General features: G+C 41.3%; 1 pseudogene; it reads left to right on the forward strand.

The window, feature by feature from the left end:
* The first annotated feature begins 476 nt into the window (after positions 1–476).
* Positions 477–6,591, forward strand: LOC132026008 (ras GTPase-activating protein-binding protein 1-like; annotated as a pseudogene).
* The last annotated feature ends 7,176 nt before the right edge of the window (positions 6,592–13,767 follow it).

A 13,767-nucleotide genomic window follows, 5' to 3' on the forward strand; every position in this document is an offset into this window, starting at 1 on the left:
GAATTTGGTATTGAAGGATGAAGATGAACTCATTCCAGGTACAGAAGAATGAGGGAAAGGCAGTCCAGAGAAAACCTATAAACAAAGACAAAGAGATGCAGAAGGACCTATTTGGAGGATAATGGGTACTTTGGAACAGCTCAAGCCAACAAAAGGTTTTGAGCAGAAGGCCTGGGTTAGCTTTGCATGTTAGAAAGGGGATTCTTTTTTTTTTTTTTTTTTTTTTTTTTTTTAAGATTTCACTCATTCATTTGAAAGACAGAGATCACAAGTAGGCAGAAAGGCAGGCAGAGAGAGAGGAAGGGAAGCAGGTTTCCTGCTGAGCAGAGAGCCCCACGTGGGGCTCAATCCCAGGACCCTGGGAGCACAACCTGAGCAGGTCAGAGGCTTTAAACCACTGAGCCACCCAGGTGCCCCAGAAAGGGGATTCTGATGGTAGTGCCCGGATGGGGTAGAAGGAGGCATCTGGGCGAAAGATGACCATTTGGAAATTCACCTGTTTAAGTCGACCAGGTGAGAGCAGTGGAAGGCCTGATTAAGGCAAAGGCCATGGGGGAGAGAGGAGAGAACTCCTGTCTGATGTAGACACTGGATGCTTTGGATCGATGTTTTAAAATCATATTTGAAAAATGAACTAAATAGGTGTATGGTTTCCAAGCATGCAAAACACTGTCACCTTCATGATTTGATGTCAGTCATTCCCTAAACACTTTGAAGGAGGCAGAGAAATCATCTTATGATGCTATTTCATCTTATTTTATTCTTCACTTAATCCAAGGTTTCAAGATTATTTTCATAAAATTGAACAAAATACGTTCTTATTTTTTTCTCCATTCCTGTATTAATTTTGTTCTTGTATTTTCTTTTTTTCTTCCTTACTTTCTATTTTTAGGTGAAGTACAGTTGACATAGATTGTTATGTCAGCTTCAGGTGCACAACATTATGACGTGAGGATTCTATACATTACGCAATGCTTACCACAAGTGGAGCTACCATCTCACTCCATATAATGCTATTATACCACTGACTATATTCCCTATGCTGTACTTTTCATCCCTGTGCCTTAATTTACTATATAACTGAAAGTTAGTACCTATCATTTCCTTCACCTAAGTCTCCTGTCCCCTCCCTAATTCTCTCCCCTCTGGCAACTGCCAGTTTGTTCTCTGTATTTATGAATCTCTTTCTCTCTTTGTTGTTTGTTTGTCCATTTGTTTTATAGATGCCACTTATAACTAAAATCATGTTTGTTTTTCTCTGTCTAATTTGACTTAGCATAACAGCCTCTAGGTCCATGCATGTTGTCACAAATGGCAAGATTTCATTCTTTTTATGACGGAATAATATTCCATTGTGTGTATATGTGTGTGTGTATCTTCTATATCCATCAATCCACCAGTGAGCACTTAGGTTGCTCCCATATAATGATACTATTTTATAAAGAGATGCTCAGAAGAAACGGAAACCAAAAAAAAAAAAAAAAAAAAAAAAGAAGGCGGGATGTTGTCCAAACCATAGGACCTTCCTCCTGGACAGTGACCCTAAGAGATACAAACAGGAGCATGGATGCATGAGGATGAGGGAATGCGGAAGTGTCAGGAGAACAGAGAGACAATCACAGAGAAGGTGAGATCAACTTCCCCTGGTCTTCCTATCAATACACAACCATGTGTTTGTGTTTCTGACCTGTAAACAAGGAGAAGAAAACCTGCCTTGACTCCATTGTCCTTATATGCCACCATCCCAGTCCTCCAAAACACTGTCCAAACTTGCGGTCTCCAAAGCCTCTCTTTTCATTCTTCCTTGAGCCCATTCTAAAAGGGTTTTCCTCAACCCCCCTCCCTAACAATTCTTGTCAAAGTCATGAAAACTTCTCTCTATCTAGACTTAATGATTAATTCTCAGCCCTTGTGTCACCTCAACTACACTCAGCTTTGAACAGAGCTGACCACTCCCATCCTTGGCTGCACTTTCTTCACCAGGCTCACAGGATGCCCACTGTCTTGGTTTCCTCCTGCCTTTTTGATTCCTCCTCCCCTGTCTCTCATGGGTTCTTCTTCTACCCACAACTCCATGTGAGAGTGACCCAGGGCTCCGACAGGGGTCATCTTTTCTAGTGATGCTCACTTCCTGGGCGATCTCAATCACTCACTGGGCTTTAAATTTCTTCTGTTTGCCAAAGACTGACAAATTTAAACCTTTCTACCTTTAATCTCGGTCTCTCACCTGAAGTTCAGACCCATATATTCAGCTTCCCACTCAACACCACTTCATTTTTCTAAGTAAATATCCCAAACTCAATGTATCAAAAACTAAAATTCTAATATCGACACTCCTCCAAAAATGTTTTTCACTCTCAGATATCCCTACTCTTCCAGCTGCTCAGCAAGATTTCCAGGAGCCATCTTTGGCTTTTCTCGCTTACGTCACACCTGATCTAGCATCTGTTTCTGTGTGATCTACCTTCAAAATGCATCTATAATCTAACCACTGCCCACCAGTCTCCCTGATATTACCCTATTCTAAGCATCCATCATTTCATCCCCAGATGACTGCATGTTACAAGTTGAACTCCACTCCTGACACACACAAAAAAGTTAAAGTCCTAACCCCCAGTACCTCTGAATGTGACTTTATTTGGAAATAGGGTCATTGTAGGTGTAATCAAGTTAAGAAAAAGCCATTCAGGAGGGAGCTTAATTTGATAGGATTAGACAGACATACCCAGAGAGAAGGTAACATGGAGACACATAGGACAGCCATGTGAAAATGGAGGTAGAGATGGCGTCACACATCCACAAGCCACAGACCTGGAGCTACCAGATGCTGGAAGACACACAAAGGATCCTACCCTAGTGGCTACATACAGAATATGATCCAGCCAGCAGCTTGATTTTAGACCTCCAGCATTCTGACCTGTGGGAGAAGAAAGTATCTGTTGTGTTAAGCCAGCCAGTTTGTGATGTTTTGTTACAGCCGTTCTAGGAAACAAATACACTGCAACAGCCTCCCAACTGTTCTCCCTGCTTCCACTCTTATCCTAAATTTATTCCCAACAGAACAGTGCAAATAATCCTCTGAATATAAATCATACCCTGTCATGTCTCTACTCAAAGCCCTCACCTGGCTTTCTACCTTACTCAGAAGACAATCAAAGTCCTCATAATGTAATGATCTATGAGGCTCCACACGTCCCCATTACCTATGACCTCACCTTTTACTACTGTCTCTCTCCTGTACTCCCATCCGGCCACCTTCCTGTTCTTCAAACATGTCAGGCATGTTCACATGTTAGCATCTGTGCTCTAGCAGTTTCCTGGAAGACGATTTCCCAGATATTCACATCCTTCAAACCTTGGCATCAATGTCAAGGACACTTTTAGTCTCTCCTAAAAATCTCCCCCACCCCCTGACACCCCAACCATCCTCATTAATACTGTAGTCTTCTCTGCCCTCATAAATCCTAATTTCCTTCATCCTGATCTGCCTCTTTGTTTACGCCATAGCCCTTACTGTCTCCTATCATACTTTATAATTTTCTTATCTACTTTTTTCATCTTTATTGTCTACCTCAACCCACTAGAATATAAGTTTCAAGAGGCAGATGTTTTTGTTGCTTTTTTTCATTGTTTTGTCCTAAGCATCTCAAACAGTACATAGCACATATTGGAATTTAATAATTATTGGTTGAAGTATCAAATTTTTGCTTTATCATTTTTCCTAGAGATAGTCCTAGGTTAAACATTGACTGAAACAGTGGTGTGCATGTGTGTGAGCATGTTAGCGTGTGTGTGTGTGTGTGTGTGTGTGTGTGTTGAGGAAGGGATGCAAGTTGGAATTGGGTTTAAATCCCAATCCTGCAATTTCCAATGGGAAATTAAGTGGGGGCACATCAAATGCTTCAATTCCATCATCGTAGAACAAACCCAATTTAATATATATTCCAATATAATAAAATAATTCTTACATCGCAGAGTTGGAAAGAATAAATTTGAAAATATATTCAAGTGTTCTGGTACACTAGAAAATACTCTAAGAATACTTCAATTAGTAGCATTTTGTGTGTTCTGTTTTTTTTTTTTTCCTTTGTAGTTCTATTTTTTGTCAACATTCTCTGATTAACTTAGGAATTCAGTTCACCAGGAAGACATGGTATGGGAGAAATGGCATCTGGTTTAGCACTGGACCCTTGTTTTGGCTTGTGGACAGCAGTATATAAAGCCTCTTGCCATAAGGGAGGGCTTTCAGGTGTCCGCAGGGCAAGCTAACTAACTAGACAATATCATATTGGCCTGGGCTTCCTCTGGCTTTACCTCTGACGTGCACAGCACAATTATCTTTATCCTTCTATTTTTTTATAGCCCTTTTGACTCACTGGAAATGTACCTAAGCCAACTATCTCTCCTTGTGCTTTTTACTGAGCTCCAAATTCAGATGTTCAGTCTAAAGAAATCTTGGCTGAGGTGAAAAATTCCTTTAAACTCATGTGTTCTGAACATTAACTTGCTCAACGATATTCTTGCCAGCCAAAGGAGAAAGTCATACTGATAAGGAAGAGCAGGACCAAAGAGCTCCAAACCCAGAGTTACAATTCTGATACAGTGCTCTTCCTAACGAGGTATGAAAACCTCAGATAATTTGTCCTCTTAACTTAGGTATCTTTGATCTTATTTGTAAGTGGAGGAAGAAAGCTATGTTTATTTTCTCTAAACCTTGAGATTGCCATGCTGACGGTAAAATCCGTCTTTGGATTTAGAGTCCTGGCAGAGTCCACACGTATGGGGTTCAGGGATATGGGGGGAGCAGGAAGAACTGCAAGAGCGTGGTATGGGCAAGCAGCTCGAGTGACCATCCAGCTCTGAGCTGGATGACGTCCTGCTCTAAAAGGTAGTTCCTTCTTTTGCAAAACAGAAAAATAACACCCACCCCATTACATAAGGTTTAAATCATGTCATACACATGCCATATTCGCTATAGGGCTTTAACACATAACAGAAGCCTCCTGAATGGTAGCAATTATTATAACTGAAATAACCTGGAAGTCACATTTGTAATCACCATTCACCAAAAGAGCCATTTTAACTAGAGAGATAAAGTAGTTGGACTTTTTTTTTTTTTTTAAAGAAATGAGTCTTGTACTAGGCCTGAAGTTTGTATAGAATTTTCACAATTAGAGGTGGACACAGCTATGTGAGGGGATTTTGTCTTCTGCCATGCTGTGGAGCAAAGCTTGTTCCACTCCCATTCAGCTGTGCAGGTTGAATTGACCAAAGCAATAGTTATAGAGAAACCTAGTCCCCTGTGGGTGGGGCAGGAACTTGTGAGGAAGTATTATACATCGCTAAACCAGGCCCCAGACATGCCTCGCAGATTTTATGGAAAGAACTCTTCTTATGTCCGTGGGGGGTTGGATTCAAATGGAAAGTCAGCAGATGCAGTTTATGGACAGAAAGAAATTCATAAGAAAATGATGTCACAAAACTTTCCCAATTGTCACACTAAGAGGTGTAATCCTCATGCCATCTCAGAATGATGGTGTCCAGGTAATGGGGTTGCTCTCTAATAACAACCAGCTTTTTAGGAGATTCATGAAGACATTTGCCCTTGGTCCTAAGGGCTCTGTTGCAAATAAGTTCTACATTCATATCTCCAGATACCAAGATGAGGTCTTTGATGGCTTTGTCACTGAGCCTCAGGAGAAATCTGAGGAAGAGGGAGAGAAACCTGAAGAAAGACAGAAGACACCTGAGGTCGTACTTGATGATTCTGGAACTTTCTATGATCAGACTGTCAGCAATGACTTGGAAGAACATTTAGAGGAACCTGTTGCTGAGCCAGAACCAGAGCAAGAACCTATCTTTGAAATCCAACAGGAAAATCTGAGCCAGTATTAGAAGAAACTACTCCTGAGGATACGCAGAAGAGTTCTTCCCCAACACCTATGAACATAGATCAGACCATACAGGAAAACTTAAGGACATTTTCTTGGGAATTGGTGACCTTCCATCCAATGGAGCTATTCCAGTTACTGGGATACCACTTCATGTTGTTCAAGTACCAGCTTCATAGTCTTGAATGGAGTCTAAGTCTGAACCTCAAATTCCACTGCTGAGGCCTCAGAAGGATCAAAGAATGTGAGAACAACAAGCTAATATTCCTCCCCAGAGGGGCCCTAGACCCATCCATGAGGCCGGTAGACAAGGTGATGCTGAACACCAACGAATAGTAAAACACCCTGATAGTCACCAACCTGCCCTGTGGGTGGACAAATTGAAACTTCAAGATTATTTTTTCAAAGTTATAGGAATGTGGTAGGACTCTGCATTAACAGTGGCAGGAAATTACCCAGCTTGGGGTTTGTTATATTCGATGATTATAAGCCCCTTAGCCACAGGCCCATCATGTTCAAAGGTGAGTTCCATCTGAATGTGGAAGAGAAGACCTAGGAAGAAGACCATCAAAACAACTGCCAGTGAGGACCTAGAGGCCCTGGAGGTTGGCTGGATGATGGACTGAGCAGCCCTCTCCATGGAGGCATGGTGCAGAAACCAGGATTTGGAGTGGGAAGGGCAATTGTTCCAAGGCAGTGAATTGCTCCTCGCTGGTCTTCAGGCAGCAGTACACCTCTTCCAGCTTCTGCAGAATGGTGAATTTCTTACACCAACGTTTGGTGTCCTAGATTCTGATCCTGGTCTACAATAAAATGCTTAAGATTGTACAGTTTTACTTTTGGTGTTAATGATATATGCTCCCTCTCTCTCCCTTCCTTCTCCTCACCTTTTAGTCCTTCACTTCCAATTTTGTGCAATGATATTTGAGGAAAAACAGATTTTTAAATATTGAAGGACTGAATTTCCTTGCTTCACTTTAGCATATTCAGACTGGAAGGGGTTTTTTTTTGTTTGTGTTTTGTGTTGTGTTGTTTTGTTTTTTTAACAGCCATTTCCCAAAGGAATGTGTCTTGCTTTTTACTTACATTTGGTATGCTTCATTCACTTGAATATTTCTATTTTCTATGTGATTCAAAAGTCTGTGAGAAACACAAGATTTGATAAACATCTTCACAGCAGGAAAGAAAAGAATTTTCACAAGTAGAAAGAAAGAATAATGGCCCTTTATGTGAGAGAATGATCAAGAACAATGCTGAGAAGGTAAAAAGTAGCATAGGGTCTTTCGGAACGAAAAGTACAAAATCAAATGATTTGGTGGCAAATGATAGACTCATTAGAAAATAATCAGATAGTGAGGTTGATATTTGTTGCTATTGCCCATCCAGCTGCCATCTGCACCCCTTAGTCAAGTCAAAGAACCCTCCTTGTTTGTGAAAAATCCATCTCATGCTACTCAGGAAGGAATGACACCCCCCTCCAATTACACAGGAATTACCTAGTACAAAAATGAGCAATCAACTATTACAAAACACCTAAAGAAACTAAAATCATTGAAGAGACAAAATGTTCCTCAAATTGAGGAACTAAATACTTAAAGAGGCAGAATAAATAAAACAAGACAAAGCCATCATCAGAAGAAAGGTAACTATCTTCAGAGAGCTTTGGCAGGATTTTATATTCATAACAAATCAACTTCAAAGAAATTGGAGATTAATAGTTTAAAAAGGAAAGAAGGCTAAGTAGAGAGTTAAAGAGGGGAGTTAGCAGATTAGATCATTAAGTGAGAAATGTTTTAAAACACAATACAAGAGATGGAACAGATGACATAAAAGTGGGGATATCAATCACATGAGGCAAATTCGAATGGAGCTTTAGAAAGAATTTCTACTGGGTTTAGACTGTTGGAAAGAATGAAATCCAGAGCTGTCCACTGTTGTATGAAAGATAAAGCCAAGCAAATAAAGGGAGAACTGAGCAACAAGGAAGGATAACGCTAGAATTCCACTTCTGGCCATGTTGGAGAAAGAAGGACTGGACTTATCCTTCACACAATACAATAGCAAATGGGACAGAATATATGAAATAGCAGTCTTGAGACACTGGAGAGTAGGCAAAGCAGATCTTGTATCTCTACGAGACAGAAGACCAACTAGAGGATTTTCCAGATTGCCACACAGAAAGGAGAAACCCAAACAAAGAGCCAGAGATGAGAGTCCAAGGAGGCCAAGTCAATGAGATGTGATGGAATGGAATCTCCAAAAGAAGAAAGATGCATGGAAAGAGATCTTGGTAGAAAAATCCCCTTGAAACTTTGGATAAGTACTGATCTATGTATGAGTGAAAGGAAACTTCCCAAGATTAAGAAAAAGACAATGAAAAAGTACAGCTGGACAATTTCCACACCTTATATAGGGCAGGGATTCATTCATGTCCCCAAAAGCAGAGTTAAATGACCTCACAATACAAGCGGCCTCAGGCAAAGCCCTCAGAAGATTGTGGCTTCAGTCATGATGTGAAATTCTCCCTAGATCAAAGGCAACTCTGGGCATGCCTTAACAAAAATTAAAAGTAACTTCAACAACAACAAAAAAAAGTAACTTCAAAATGATTCAACTGATCCCAAGTAACTTAACCAAATGTCATAATGCCTTCCAACTCTACTTAAAAAAGAATACAGCACAGCTTCAGCACATGATGAAATAAAATTCCCAATGTCAGGTAAAAACTTACCAGGCAAGAAAAGAGCAAGAAAATGTGACCATAAGCAGAAGAAAATTAATCAATGGGGAGGGGGGAATATCCTTAATGACAGAATCAATGGAATTGATGGACATTACAACAGCTGTTTTAAATATACTCTACAGGAGGGTTGGCAAACCTTCTATAATGGGCCAGATAGTATATGTTATGGGATTTGAAAGCCAGATGATCTCTCTTTCACTACTGCTCATTTGGCCACTATAGAACAAGAGTAGCCATCGACAAGTCACAAATGTTCATGCCAAAAACTGGAAACAACCCAGAAAACCATCAGTTGGCAGGTGGATAAACAAACTGGGGTACATCCACCATTAGAACACTAGTCAGCAATAAAATGAGTAAGCCATTTCAATAACACAATAAAAGGGATGAATCCTAGGAGTATTTTGTTAAGTGGAAAAAAAAAACAGTCTTAAAATGTTTCATACTATATGATTGCTTATAAAAAAAAATTCTAAAAAAGGCAAGACTCTAGTGACAAAAAGCATTATTGGTGATTGCCAGGGACCAGGGGTTGGAAAGAGGGGGCTGATTGCCAAGAAGTGTGAGGGACCTTTCTGGGGTCATGAAAACATTCTATATCATGATCGCAGTGATGGTAACAAAAACACTTCACATTTTTCAAAACTCATTAACTACATACTTGAAAGGGTAATTTTTTTTATAAAAGTAGATTCTTTTTCTAAAAAAGTCAACTATAGAGATCTTAGAAATGAACAGGTTAAGAACTGAAGTATTAAACTGAGCTTCGTAATTGGCTGACTAACCCAATGTGCACAGCTGAAGAGTGAGTCAGCATGCTGGTAGAATACGCCATGAAATTCTCCCCCAAAACTGCATAATGTTCAAAGACTGGAAAGTATGGTATAGTTAGGAAATGTGCAGTGTAGACCTAAAAGTTCCATTTTTTAAATGCGTATTTAAACGCATGTATATGAATGTTAGTGGAGGGACAGTTTGGAAGGATGTATGCCCAAATGTTCAAGTGGAAATGAGAAGTAGAGGAGAGAGAATTTCCACATTTTGCTCCATTTGTTAATTAGTCATTCTTTTCCCTACTCTATTCTAGAACTCACAGGAAACAACAGCAAAGAAAATCAAAGTACCAACTTATTAGCAGGGCTATACCTCCAAATCATTGTTCTGATAATGGACCAAAGTTCAAAGCATAAAGATGGGTTTGAAAGGCCTCCTCCTCTTCTGAACCCAAACCCAGATTTCCAATTAGCAGCAACTATAGGAGGCCAAGGAGAAGGGAGTGCCTGAGATTACTGAAGGAATAAAAGGGAGAGAGCTTTAAATGCCAGGCTTTTCTCTTATAGTCTTGGCACTATGGGGGGAAAAAAATGTAAAGGGCATGTTGAAGAAGAAAATGCAGAGAGACAGACAGACAGACCTGGTTCTTAGGTTAAGAGCAGCTGGAGCAGGGAGCAGGGGAAGCAGAGAAGAAAACCCAGTGCCCGACCCCTGGTACCTCTTCCCAAGAGTGTTTTCCAGGAACAACCTTAGAATCAGATTAGTGTCTTCTGCCTTGGGTGAGAGATAAGAAAGAAAATGTGAAGCACTTCCCTTGGATCAGAAGAATAGTTAAGAAGTTGTCTCCTCCTCCATTCTACACTCCCATGCTGGACTGGCTACCTATTCCACAGAGCACTATGAAAATGCAGGACCTCTCATTCAAAACTTGCTAAGAATTTCAAAATGGTAACAGCAGAGCATTTAACCCAGTCCAGGGCCCTCTGAGTGCCAGGCTCTGTGAGATTGTGTACTCATGAAGGTGACCCTGCCCCATCGTATGTCAGTCTTTGTAAACGCTGTGCTTTAGGCACAGCCTTCAGCCAACAGGATGTAGCTGGAGGAGAGAGATTGAGACCATTAGGTGATCTGGGGCACACTTTGCTGACCCTTCTTCTCCTCTATATCTGTATCAATCAGGGTCTCAGTAGAAATAGATGGCATCCTCAAAAAGGGGTGGGTTAAGGAAGTTAGATAAGGGAACTTTACATTAAAATGTGGCAGAATTCAGAGAGGATGGAAAGCCATACATTTCCCAAGCGAAAGAGCAAGGGGAAGGTGTGGCCCCTAGAACTCTGTTGGTGGAACAAGGGAAGGCCTGCAGCCCTCCGTGAAGGGATAAACCAGTCCACCGAAGGTGTTGGGGAAGTGGGTCAGAAGAAAAATATCCCGACCCTTCTCACCTCCTGCCCCTGGATCTCCTGCCAGGGCTTCCCACTAGTGGAAGCAAAAGCCAGAAGGTCAGGCTGCCGATGGAGGTCTGCCTGCAGGGCACAAGACTGAAGTTCTGGTAAAGGATTCTGGAGGTACAGATGGAAAGTGCAGCCTGGAACCAGGGAGACAGGAGGGAGAAGGCAGCCCACAGAGCCTCCTGAGAAGAGTTGGAAAAAATTATCAAGGTCACTTCCAGCCCACAGTAGTCGCAAATACACAACATATTCTCTTTCTCTCATCCAATTAGACCCAGTATCCAACTTAGCACACCAGGAGGGTTACACAGTGAGCACCTAATGGCACCAGAGACTAAGTAATATAATGCCAGTCATGTAAAACTGCCCCAGATTTAGACCATGCAATCTCTTTCCCAGAAATAAGAAAGTCAAAGCCTATAATAAAAAATACGTGAGGAGAGGGAAAGGTGCCCTAGGGACAATCATCTGAGAAAGCGTGAACATAGGGGATCTCCTGATGAGCACGACCTCTTTAAGGAATATTTAATGCCGTGATGGCAGAGATTCCTCGTAGGTGATTTCAGAGAAGAGCCGTCAATTAAGCAATTCCAGGGGCTTGGGATCATTCTGTATCCCATAAACACAGTCAACGTTCCCCTACGTAGTAACAGTCTGTGCTGAAAAATCTAAAGCAATTACTTTTGTCCTCCCAGCCTTTCGAGCACCTACTTCAATCAGAAGAAAGGTTAAAACAAGTGCTAAAATTGCCCCTTTGTCACCATGAGGGCAGCGCTGTGCTTGATGGAAGCATTCGAGATTCCTTTAAGCCTTTTGGTGGCCAGGTGACAAAGGTGGTCAATTGGGACACTCAAAAACAGCAATTGCCCAAAGAACTGGGAACAGGAACATTTGAAATCAATATCCCTTGAAAAATAAAGTGCAGCTCATTGCGTTCCTATTATAATTTTGCTTTGCTTCTGCTTTAGCCCGGAAACAGTAATGACGGTTGAAAACCATTTATTTACTCATTCTTTCCCTCACGGCATTTTGTTGTGTTGCATTCATTTCGCTGTCTTTTCATCTCTAGCTATATGTGGGACATTTTGATAATAAAAGTCAAGGGAAAACATTTCACTGTAATGTCATCCTCTAGCTGTGTGACCTGAGGCAAGCCAATCCACAGAAAAATAGCCTTTAGAAGCTGAAATGAGTTTTAGCACCATCTGCAAACACTCACCATATGGACAGGACATATAGGGTTAGAGAATAGCAGTCTCCAAGAAAGGGAGGACAAGAGCTTTATCCTCACAATATCCTCTCTAGAACCACACCCTCTTCAGCATTGCACAAATATTTGTTGTCACGTATGTTTTTTTTTTCACTCTGAAATTTCATGACTTCATCCTGAGCTCAGTCTGCTTCTACATTCCACGACTGCTCAGTAGACCTTATTAAGACACCCATGTCATTTCATTACCCCCATTATGCCACAAATAATAGGTAGGACTTCTCATGAATTATTTAAACTTTCGGTCTTGGTTTCTTTATATGTCAAGTGAAATATAAATAGGATAATGTGGGCAAAGTATCTGCAAAGTGCTTGGCCCATAGGAGTATTCAACAAATGGTAGCTTGTGTTGTTGGTGGTGGTACTGATAGTGGTGATGGTGGTGGTGTGGGATGGTGGAGATAGTCCATAGTGTCATCTTTCCAATTCCTATATTAGGATGCTAACCCTATCTATTAGAAGGAATGTTAGGAAAAGAGTCTTGAGATGGAATTATGGTACTACCTATGATAACCAATAATGATAACAATAATTGATAAACTCAGACAGTTACTGACCATCCTCACAGCTCTACTAAGTCAGTTTGATAGGATAGCACAGACACGTGTACACACACGTATGTACACACAGAGTGGATATTCAAGAGATGCTTGGGAAATGAACGAATGCCATGGGACTGAGTGTTCACAGGACTCCGACAAAGTAAGATGGCATGCCAGCTCACTGTAGAGGACAAGGCATTCACTGTGACCAGGTCACCCTCTAACACAATTCATGAGTGTGAAGAATTCACATGCAGAGGCAGAAGTAGATATCAAAACCTTGGGATAACACAGTATCATGTTTATTTCTACCACAGGTGTTGTTGGTAAACATCCACGGTGGTGGGGGGTGGGAATCAGGAACAATGTGGTTGAAGACAAGAAATTGAGGAGAAAATGATCCATTTTACCTCTTGAAAATCAACAATTTTCTCTGGAGTAGGTTCTTGCCCTGGTAATATTTAGAAGGGACAAATTACACAGAAAATACAATCGTTTGGGGAAATTTAAATGGTGATTACTACTTACAAAATTCAATGTAGTTGTATTCAGCGCCTCCTCCACTACCTTGAATAAAATTCACACATACATACAGACACATGCATGCACGCACACCAAGTACCATCCTAACTGAAGGAGTCCAGCAACATGGTCCCAGCTTCTTTCCTGGATTGAGAGATCAGACTTTTCCTCGAGAGGCCAGACCGCACCTATTCCTCTGTTTCTCCCAAGCATTCCTTCTCAGCCACTTACTACTCTGTATATACTCCCCCTCGGGCTCTCCCCTCTTTCTAGAGCATCAACTATCCCCCACCTGCTGATTGTTGGCACATCTATAATTTCAGTCAAGACCTATGTCTTGCGCAGCAATCCATCTAATGGTGGCGTGACCATTTTCACGGAGATGCCCTTCCGTCATGCCAGACACTGCTCCCACTACCAAGGACGTCCTGCTTCTTCTCTTACATCTTCACATTCCACATCTGTTTAGGCAACACCATCCTCCCGGTCACTCAAGTCTGGGTCATTTCTACCTAGTACATTCCCTTTGCTACTGTGGCTCTGTCACATGCCCACCAGGTCATCTCACTCCCAGGGA

The sequence above is a fragment of the Mustela nigripes genome, chromosome 10 (assembly GCF_022355385.1).
Source record: "Mustela nigripes isolate SB6536 chromosome 10, MUSNIG.SB6536, whole genome shotgun sequence".
NCBI lineage: Eukaryota > Metazoa > Chordata > Mammalia > Carnivora > Mustelidae > Mustela > Mustela nigripes.